This window comes from Episyrphus balteatus, chromosome 1, assembly GCF_945859705.1.
Source record: "Episyrphus balteatus chromosome 1, idEpiBalt1.1, whole genome shotgun sequence".
Classification (NCBI taxonomy): Eukaryota; Metazoa; Arthropoda; class Insecta; order Diptera; family Syrphidae; genus Episyrphus; species Episyrphus balteatus.
The window spans coordinates 115,232,671-115,244,269 of NC_079134.1; the positions used below are offsets into that span (position 1 = coordinate 115,232,671).

The window sequence follows — 11,599 nt, forward strand, 5'->3', positions numbered from 1 at the left end:
GTTGCGAGAGAATCGTTGACGATTTTAAAAATTTCCAAACAATGAAATTGCATGAAACAGTACAAAAATATTACGATCCTAAGCAAGTTATTTTAACACTTAAAAAAAAAAAACAGATTTTGATTTTTAAGAGTTTGGTTAATTGAAAAAAAGTTTTTTATCATAATTTGTGAAGTAAGGGTGGGCTAACGAAAAAAAGTGATGTAATTTGTTGGAAATACCATGGATATTTGAGAAAGGTCTAAAAGTTCTATTCGTGTAGGTACTGAAAAAGAAATCCCTTCACACACCATTTTTTACCTGTTGTTACTTTTGAAAAATGTTTGAATAGATTTTACTAAGCATGTAGCTTTTCTAGGTGCTAATATGAGAAACCCAAAAAACCAATGATTTTTACACTTGAAAAAATATTTGTATTTTGTGGTTGAAAAAAATTAACTTCAGCTTCTTAACAGGAATTTTATATGGACTACAATCATGAATAAATTCTCAGTCAAATAAATTACATTTGATGCGCAATGCCCACACCAGTGGATTTACTTTTTCTAAATAATAAATTAAAAAGGTCACTGTGGTGTATGCGTACTATTTTTTTTGTGAGTTGAATAAAAACGAATGCTTCTTTAATTTTAAACTTAGCGTAAGATAGCGAAAATAAAAGTAAGGCTATCCTGGGCTAACCTTGGGCAAACCAACCCAGGTTTAAAACTAACGATTTTTTCAGTGGAAAAAAAAATCACTATTTTTTTCGGTTTCTGATATGAAAAATAGTTTTTTGTTGTATATTTTGAAAAAATAGTGGAATAAAGAAAAAAAAATTGGGCTATCCTAGGCTAAAGTTGGACACACGAACCACAGTGCTAAACAAACAATTTTTACACTGAATAAAAAAAATGTATTTTTTGTGATTTTTGAGGTAAAAAAAATAATATATAAAAAAATAATAATAATAATAATAATAATTCCGTTATAATTTTAGAACTAATTGTGGGCTAGAGAAAAAAATCTTAGGCTTACCTCGGGCAATCGAACCAGGCAGGTTTTAAAAAAAGTTAGCATATGGGGATGCCAACTTCACATATACTCCAGTCAAAGCGTCATTTGACCTTGCGATGAGAGGCACTGTCTGTTTTTATTTCATGGATCGATGGGGGTATATTTAAAAGGCTTAAACCCAATTTCTCACCACCTGATCATTCTTTTTAGCGGAGTTATTCACAAAAATGCATTTTTTGGGATATTTTACTTCTAAGCTAATATCTTTGCTCCAGATTATCGTAGACCAAAAACTAAACATACATTCTCTTCCTTATAATATTTTCTATCGTTATATGTAATTTCATTGTATTTGAGTGAGTAAATATAAAATGGCAGCCATTTAAAGTCAAATTTCTGTTGTTAAAAAACACATTTTTGTCATTATTTCGAAAAAAGCTTATATCATGATTGACATTTTTCTAACCTATTTTGTAGCCCTGTTCATGTCCTGCATTTTACAGAAAAAATGAGCTCTTTATCACCAAAGATGGCCGAGCTATTGATAAATGAACGCATGCAAAACCGGTGCGAAAACACCCAAAAATATCGTTTTTTGGGAATAACTCGACTTCAGATTGTCCCACGGCAAAAAATAAAGCAATGAATTGTTCGTTACAACATTTTCTATCAATTTAGTGCACAATCTTTTTGTTGAAACAAATAAAAAATAAGTAATATTAAGTCAAAGTCGTTTTTTTGTTTAGCAAACTCTTGCCTTATTATTTTGCAAACGGTGCGAGTATTGGCTAAGAAAATAAAATATTATTGTAGTCCTTTGAATTATCTACAATTTAAAAAAAAAATTAACTCTCTACGACCCACACGAGCCGAGTAATTAATTTTTTAAAAAAGGTCCAAATGACCAACGAAAAAACATAAGACAAATTCTCTTATAACAAGAAACAATGAAAACAACCCCTCTCACTGAGAACTAGTATTCGAATCATAAACAAGGGAAATTTTTTTGAATTTTCGTACGGATTAATGCTTTCTTAAAATTATAATAGCTCGGCTCCCGTGGGTCGTAGAAAGCTAAATTTTTTTTTGAATTGTAGATAATTTAAAGGACTACAATAATATTTTATTTTCTTAGCCAATACTCGCACCGTTTGCAAAATAATAAGGCAAGAGTTTGCTAAACAAAAAAACGACTTTGACTTAATATTACTTATTTTTTATTTGTTTCAACAAAAAGATTGTGCACTAAATTGATAGAAAATGTTGTAACGAACAATTCATTGCTTTATTTTTTGCCGTGGGACAATCTGAAGTCGAGTTATTCCCAAAAAACGATATTTTTGGGTGTTTTCGCACCGGTTTTGCATGCGTTCATTTATCAATAGCTCGGCCATCTTTGGTGATAAAGAGCTCATTTTTTCTGTAAAATGCAGGACATGAACAGGGCTACAAAATAGGTTAGAAAAATGTCAATCATGATATAAGCTTTTTTCGAAATAATGACAAAAATGTGTTTTTTAACAACAGAAATTTGACTTTAAATGGCTGCCATTTTATATTTACTCACTCAAATACAATGAAATTACATATAACGATAGAAAATATTATAAGGAAGAGAATGTATGTTTAGTTTTTGGTCTACGATAATCTGGAGCAAAGATATTAGCTTAGAAGTAAAATATCCCAAAAAATGCATTTTTGTGAATAACTCCGCTAAAAAGAATGATCAGGTGGTGAGAAATTGGGTTTAAGCCTTTTAAATATACCCCCATCGATCCATGAAATAAAAACAGACAGTGCCTCTCATCGCAAGGTGAGGCCCTTTTTTCCGACGCTTTGACTGGAGTAATAGCCCTTGTGACTGCTAAAATTAATAAACATTTAAGCAAACTTCGTTACTTAATATTTGTTCTTAAAATTACTTTAGTGAAAATGCATCTATTCTTTACATTTGCAACCACATATCGAGAGTAACAAGAGTTACTAATTTAATGTAATGTGAGTTAACTAAATATTTTCAAATTTTTTCTCGACATATTCAACAAATGTTTGGTTTTTCATTTATTTTAAAAGATTGCAATTTTGTATTTATGGAATCTTCATGTATGGAATCTTAGTTAAGGGTAAAAATAAAAAAATTGGCATAAAATATTTATTTATCTAAGTAGGTACCTAGTTTTTAATATTTCGATTTTATTACACAGTTTTAAATTAATTTTTCATTAGTTTTAACCTTAGAATGTAATCAAGAGTATTAAAATTTAAGCAATTTGAATAAAAAAAAATAACTCCTAGGCACCTAATATACTATAATCTTCATCTTGGTGTAGGAATTGAAATTAAATAGGGTAGAGTTGCCTATTTGCGGCCGTCTCCAGTTACCGGCCACCTTTCGGAAAATCGTTAGAACTAGTGATTTCAAAGGGGTTTATTCCAAATTTTCACTCGTATGCTGTTCTAACGAAATCCCTAATTATAACGATTTTCTGAAAGGTGACCGGAAACTGGAGACGGCCGAAAATATACCCTACTCGTCTTCTTCTCTGATTTTTCAATCGTCGGTTAGACTATCAGAAGAATAAAAATGTCAATATAAAAAAAACTTTTATTACTAGGAATAAGTTCTATCTCAGGTTTATCTGTCTATTGAAAAATGGCCCTTACAAGAATATTAAATTTTAATCAAACTGTTTTGAAAAACGTAAACGAAGAGGAAAGCCATTTTAAAATACAAATAAATTTTTTTGGAATGGTTTCAGGGTTACGGTTACAATAATATAGCCATTATTATTTCTATGATGAATAATCACTTTTTGTAAAGTTTTGTTTCATTTTAAGGAAGAAGAAAGAAAATACTTACAATACCAAATAATAAAAAAGAAAAAAATATTTTAATAAACTTAATATTTAAGAGAGCATCCTTGTTTTATATCCAAAAATATTAAATTTCAATAAAACTTGTATTAGATTACATTCAAAGTATTAAATATTATAAAATGTTGGTGTTGCCCTATATGTAACTAAAATTTTCGTAGAAAGTACGCCAAAATTTTTAACAGTGCACTGTTTTAGGTTCGTATCAAAGGGTAGATTGTTTTTCTTTCCTTTTTGTTACGATAAGAATTTACTCAATTTGTGAGACCAAAAAAAGCAGAATTGTAAATTGCAATTTTCGATTTTAATATCGATTTTATCCTAGTTTGTATTTATTTTTCCTTCGTATGAACTTAATAGTAAAGACAAAAATCGAGTTTTTCGTGGAACGAAATATAGTAAGGAAGGCTGTCTTTTGAAAAACTTGCGGTCGAATCGGCTTAGGTGATATTTGATAGTTTTGCACAGTTTTGTTATTGCTTTATGGGCTGTTGAGGAAACAAAAAAGTGCAATTTGATTTTTATGTTAAAAATGTGGTTGGGGACAGTTCACGGTTATTTACGATTTCCGTGAAAAGTAGACCTCCTATCGAAAAAAGTTATATACAAAACAACCACGCACCCACCCCTATTCCCCCAATTTTTCTGTGGGCAATTTATTTTTCCCTTTCATACACCATTTATCTATCTAAATTTTGCTGCTACCCTTATGCTGCTACTAATTTTTTTGTTTTCAAAAATTATTGGCACTGGATATATTTCTTAAACGGAAACTTTTGTAATGATAAATGTACCTACATAATATTTAATCCTAAGCGGGCTTTAAGTCTTTATTTAATCTAAAGTTTTTCGTCGACGTTTCGAACGTTTCTACGTTCTTCTTCAGGACTCTAATAGTTGGAGAAATTTTTTTTTAAAAATATCTAATAAATATAAAAAATCTAATTTAATAATCTAAAATCTAATCTAATGAATATTGCTGTTAGTCTTTGACTTGTGAAAAGATTGAAGAAAAGTGTCCGAATCTAGATCGCGAGATTTGCAGTTTGTGGGTGTACCTACTTTCCTTCACGGCTGAAAATTTAATTTAGGTTTAATACAGCAAAATAAATAAATAACTGTTGTCTTAATTTCAAATGTTTTAGTATTGGGTAATTCCATGAAAAAGTGGACACGAATTTTGAACAAATTATGCAGTCTTTTTTACTTTTTTTATTAGCAAATTACTATTTACAAACGGCAACTCTTTATGCAAGTTGCAAGGAAAAACAAGCAAACTGAAAATATGATGAGTCTAATAGTGACGATGACAATATCCCCCCGTGAGTGCCAAAATAAGTTAACATTTAAGCAAGCTTCGTTACACACTATTCGATTAAAAAAAACTTGAGTGAAAATGCATCTTTTCTTTACTTTTGGAACCATAAATCGCACTTAACATGAGTTACCAAAATAATGTAACGTGAGTTACCTAAATATTTTAAAAAATATTGAAAAAATGTTTGGTTTTTGTAATTTTGTATGTATGGAATCTCCATTGAAAACAAATTGAGATTCTTAATTTCAAATAAAAACTTCATACTGTCGGACTCTTAAAAATCGTGTCCGATTTTTGTTACGTGAGTTACCATCAAACTTTTATTTTTCCCAAGCAAATGTTAAAAATAAAGACAATTTTTTTAGTTAATTATGAAAGTAATTTATGTCGGCACCACATAATAATTTTGATCAAACAAAACTATATAGGTATTAGGTACCTATGTATACATACGTATATACATATCTATAATCGGTTTTCTAGGTAGCCAATATTTTGTATGTACAGAAGGCAGAACTTAATTTTAATGGGAAATAACTTTTATGTTCATCCTACGAATATTTATGGTAAATAACAGAAACATATTCAGTACTTACGTATATATTCGAGAAATTAACTTTTAGTCCTATACTTAGTTTAACGAATCGAGAAGGTACCTACATGTATTGCGTATCAACAACTTCATTGCATATGCCATATGCAATGAGCATATGCATATTGTATTGCATAACCTCCTTTACACGGCCGGTTTAGGGAGGACAGGGCAAAGGCGGTACTATAATGAAGAACGAAGGCACCCCAATTATTTCGACTTTCATAAAGGCGATTTCAATTTAACATTACTTCTCTTGAAAGACAAATTCCCCAAAACCTTCATACAATCTATTTTGCAAAATCACCCCTATTTTTAGCTCTTCACTTTTTGATTTGTTTGGCCTACGCAAGGTGCCCCCAATCTACGTTCGATTAATTTGACTTTTCTGTATTTTTTAGAAAGGCGCCCTGAATTTTAACGATACGAGCCAGTAGTGCTAATACTGGCACTGCTCCTGTACGACCAATTTTGAATTAAATAATCTTCAAAGTTGTTCAAATTGAATGAGGTGTGAATTTGTAAACGTAAACCATTTGTTTGAGGATGCTTCAACTGGATGTAGGTATATGACTAGAAACTTTCTCATTATAGAATTGACATGTCTAGTCTAGGTATATAAAAAGCAAATGAATCGTTGTGTTTATAAACTGAAATCAATTTGAAGCTATTAATTTCGTATAATTAAACTGAAAGTTTTCTTTCATCAGATAAGCATTTGTTTTTGATTTCATAGGGAAAAATATTTCCTAACAAATGGCAGAAACACATTAACCACATTATAATTATAATTATTATAAGGGTGATTCAGGAGTCATGTGCCAAAAAGCTGGAGCGTTTAGGTTGCGTCGAGACAAGAAAAAAATTGTACGGGAAGGGGGGTCTATTCCCCCCATAGCCGTATTTAGGGGGGGGGGGGTTTATGGGGTTTAACCCCCCCCCCCCCCGAAATTTTTTTCAGAAAATCAAAAGATATACTATAAACAAATACAAGTCTTAAATGTGCAGCACTAAATGGTTTTTTTGTGTATTTTAGTAATTTAATTACCTATCTGAAAATAACCTAGCAATTTTGTATCTTTAAAGATGCTGTCGATGAAGTTTTTATGAGGGAAAACAAAAATTTTGTGGTTAATAACAACGTTTGGTAAGGGAAGGGATTTTTCAAAAACTAGTTTTTATCTATTTGATCATTTCCTAAAGAACCATGCAAACACCTTAAAATGTTCTTTTTAGAACCCTTGAAATAACACAAGTATTTCTACAAGGTTTTTGGTGACTAAACTATACTTTTTCAAAGGGTTGCTGAACTCGAATCCGAACACAGATATATTCATTCACATCTCGCTTTTGAAATATTACCGTTAAATCTATTTAAATCTTTCCGACATCATTTCTACTGTCCGAGATATCTTTAGTTGCTTGTAACTCACTTTTGTTCTATGCTAAGCTTAAATGCAGTATATAAACGAAAATATATGATTTCTATTATTCGGAGAGTGTAGTACCAATGTAAAACATTTCGTTATATTTTAAGCTTTCTATTTTAAAATTGTTTCAAATTAGAAAATTAAACAAATTAAGTTTATAGTTTAATTTCAAAGTGAAGTACTTAGCTCATGCCAAACAACTTGGATTATTTAAAATTTTTATTTTTTAGTATTCCCGATTTAATTTAGGCCGTGTGTGAATTGCGTTAAATAGTTAACCCCGTGTAAAATTTTTGACACTATTGAGCTTAGTAGCTGTGTGGATTATTGTTTAAAATCTGCCTTTTATCTGCCATGATACTCCTTTTTAATAAAAAAAAAAAAAAACAAAACCATCTGCAAAAAAAAATTTAACTCAAATTTAACCAGGTTCCAGAGCCCAATAAATTTTTAAAAGCTGAACAATTTTTATTCACCTCAATAGTGTCAAAAATTTTTACACGGGGTTAACTATTTAACGCAATTCACACACGGCCTTAGAACTTAATTGATATAATAGAATATATCAATTTTTTGCTGCAAAATTTCCGTGCAAGAAAAATTTCATTTTTCAATGTTTTTAAATATAAAATTGTACGAACTATTTTTTTCTATAAGGCCTAAGAATTTTTCAAATTTATTTCTTTAAAAAAATTTTATTGCTCGCTAACGCTCGCAATTTATAGCAAACAACTTATCACTCTTTGCACCAATTTAAACAAGAAATGCCGCCGAATATTCGGCCAATTGATATTCAGTACATTTTTAAATTCTTCTACGGTAAGCACAGCTATTTTAAACATTTAACTACGAATTTCTCTCCAAAAATACTTAAAAAGGATATTGGCAAGTTTTTCGCTTCGTTACAGTTCTAATGACCATTTACTTTAGTTGAATTAAGAATGGACTGCAGTTACATCTAGTTGATAAAAAAGTTTTCTGATTCCTACAAAAAAATTTTGTTCGGTCTAAGGTAACCCCTCCCCCCAGGGATTAAACAAAAAAATTAATTTTTTTTTTTGAAAAACAATTTTTTTAAAAGTTATTTAATGAATTTTATGTGTCAATCTTTAAATACGAGAGCAATTCGCAATTCAAATTAAAACCATTGTACCATGGCTTTTTCAATTGAACCAAAACATTGATGTACCGTCGACGAGCGGTCAAACGTTTTCCAACGGAAAAAGTACTGATGTTTTTTGCCGACGAATTGATTCTTTTTCGTCTTTTAATACGAATCTGCGCATATTTTTACCCTGATTTTAACACGCACTACAAATTTGACAGTTTTGCAAACTTCAAACGAAATTATTATTTAAGGAAGATGTAGATCGTAGCTTGCTCTAAGCTCACTACATCGGAAATTTCTGAAGTGTAAAAAAAATAAAATCAAAAGATAATGGAAGAGAATTCGTTGTTTTTATTAATAAATAATAAATAATCTTACCTACAGTGGAAAAAAGGTATTTTTCTTGTTTTTTGAAAATATTGTCTTATTTTTTTTTTTTTTTTTTTTTTAAATTGAATTTGGGTTTGGTGGTTTGGATTTAAAATTTTGTCCGCATACAACGCCACATAGCTTGTTTTCTTTTTGAAAACATATATTTTCCGTATAGGTGTAGAAATAAAATGCACGACTGGGTCGCACGAACTTGCTCTTAGAGTTAAAGTTGCTTAAATTTTTAAGACTTTGTATAGAAATTTGGAAAAAAAAATAAAATTCGTTTTTAAAAAAAATAAAATAAAATCTAAAATTAAATTGCCCTCCAAAACAAGTATGCAGTTTTGATTGATAATACGCTGACCATCCGTCCCGGTTTTCCCGGGACTGTCCCGTATTTCAATAGCCCGTCCCTGGTTTTTATTTAAGAAACCCGGGACGTACAAGTGTCCCGGGTTTAGTTATTTGTCCCGTATTTGAACATTTCTTTTTGTTTGTTTCAATTTACATCTTTATACTTTTCAAAATAGTAAGAAAAAAATAAATAAATCATGAAAGAAAGTGCAAATATACCCTTAAGAACTCACGCAGAGGAATCTACTACAAAAGAAAAACACATCTATTATAATTATATTTGTTTGCCACTGAACGCACCCAGCTGGTCAAACGTCACCTGTTTGTCAAAGATTTGGCTAACTGTAAAAGCTGAAACACAATCACGCTTTGCCAGACGCGTCATCGCGTTACGTTGAGAAATCCTCAAAGCGCGCTTCTGTCACTTTGACTTCGAACAGCTGATTGAAACATAAAATCTGCTGTCTAATAAAAAAAAACACAGCCACTCACAAAATTATTGGGCCAAGTCTTTATTTTGATTTAATTGTGGAAAAATGAAAAAGGATATTAATGTGTTTAAAAAATGTATAGAAATTTGTTTATTCTTTAATCCTATAGTTATAAAAACAAAAGCAATCAAAATAAATTGTTTTTTACCAGTAAAACTCAGTCTACAACATCATTAAATTATTTTTGTTTATAATAAGTAAATTGTTTTGATTTAAAATATCTAGATGTCGTTTTTATGTGCAACATCTATAAAGAGAAATTAAAAAACACACCTAGTTTTGCAATAATTTATTTTTTTTATTCACATTTGGCGCAATAATTATGTGGATGACTGTAACTATGTCTGTTAAATGTCAGAAAGCAAGCAAAAGTTCAGTCTGGTTGAACTTTTGCTCGCTTTCTTACGTTTCCTTACGTTTGTCAAAAAAAAGCGTACGTAAGAAAAGCGTCATTGTGGGAGGTTATACAGATTTCGTATGGTTGAACTTTTGGCAGTTGTCAAAATCGACGGCAAAGCGTGATTGTGTTTCAGCTTTAAGTCACTTTTTGAAAAAAAATTTGCTTCGCACCAACAAACAACAAACGGTCTTCAAAACAAAAAAGGTGAACATTTAATTTATTAGTAAATGCCACGAATTAGAATTATTTTTATTTTGTTATAAAGATATCTGTGACATGCCACCAAAAAGAAAGTGCGAGTTCAACGATGATCTCCAAAAAGAATACTCCTTTATCAAAAGATCTGAGAAACCGCACGTAGTTTGGTGTTCAAAATGTATTTAAACATTTTCCATAGGTAGTGGTGGAAGGTATGACATTCAACAGCACATCAAGACTCAAAAACACAAAGATTCCGATGTTGCTGCTTCTACAAGTAAAACATTGCACAGCTTTCTCAGCACAACGAACTTTGAAGGAGCTGCAAAGAAGAACGCGGTCAATGAAGGCACCTGGGCATACCACACAATCCAACACAACCACTCCTTCAGGTCCAATGATTGCACTACCAAACTAATGAAAAGCTGCTTCGATGAAAAGTATTCCTGCGCACGGACAAAATGTGAAGCAATTGTGTGCAATGTTCTTGCACCCAATTCCGTAGTGGAAATTAAAACGGCTCTGCGCTCAGTAAGCTCCGTGGCAGTATATTCCGATTGTTCTAATCATGGTGGTTTAAAGTTGTGTCCACTATTAGTTCGATATTTTACACCTCAACAAGGCATTGTTGTAAACATTTTGGAGGTTAAGGACCTTCCAGGAGAAACGTCCGATATTATTTCCAAATACGTTGAAGAAACTTTGGAATATTTTTCAATAAAAGAAAAATTACTGGCAATATGTGCTGACAACACAAACTGCAATTTTGGTGGGGCAGCGAGAAAAGGTAAAAATAACGTTTTTAGTAAACTTCAAAATTCTACTGGAAACGTTCTAATTGGAGTGAATTGCGCTGCTCACGTCTTGAATAATTGTATTCAAACTGGAGTTGAATGCCTTACAGTAGATATTGAAGTTGTTATTGTCAAAATTTATTCCTATTTTTACCTCTACACCATCCGCGTTGAAAAATTGAAAGAAATTTGCGAAAATTCTGAAATAGAATATCGAAAACTAGTTGGCTTTAGTAAAACTAGATGGCTTACCTTGCTTCTTTTCATTCACTCAGAGGCTTCAATTTTTCATGGTAAAATTGCTTTGATAGAGTCTCAAGAAGTTTGCATGACCGAGGTTGCGCTGGTTATAAAAGATCTAAAATTAAAATTAAAAGAAAGAATAGAAGAAAAGTTTATGCCTCTGACAGTAAAAAAAAATGATGACTGAACTAGCTGAAAAAAAAATTAATCGACCAGAAGAAATTTAAAAAAAATGTATTTCAATTTAATAATACTTGCTACGATTATTTAGATCAGAGGGATGCTTCTTTTAAACAGCTCGAAATCTTTAGTTGGGTAATTCTTCGTAATGCACCTTCCTGGTCAGATGAAAGAAAGAGTTTTTTTCAATTATGAACAATATGTGGACCAGCGAAAAATCACAACTAAATGTAAAAACTCTTAAAGCAA

The 11,599-nt window shown here is 30.9% G+C and overlaps 1 long non-coding RNA gene across 1 annotated transcript; it reads right to left on the bottom strand.

The window, feature by feature from the left end:
• Positions 1 to 10,146: 10,146 nt before the first annotated feature.
• LOC129906581 (uncharacterized) lies at positions 10,147 to 11,340 on the bottom strand. The gene is made up of 2 exons (XR_008770828.1): positions 11,180 to 11,340; positions 10,147 to 11,127 (listed from the first exon to the last, which is right to left on the bottom strand). It is a non-coding gene; the product is annotated as an uncharacterized LOC129906581 (long non-coding RNA).
• Positions 11,341 to 11,599: the final 259 nt, after the last annotated feature.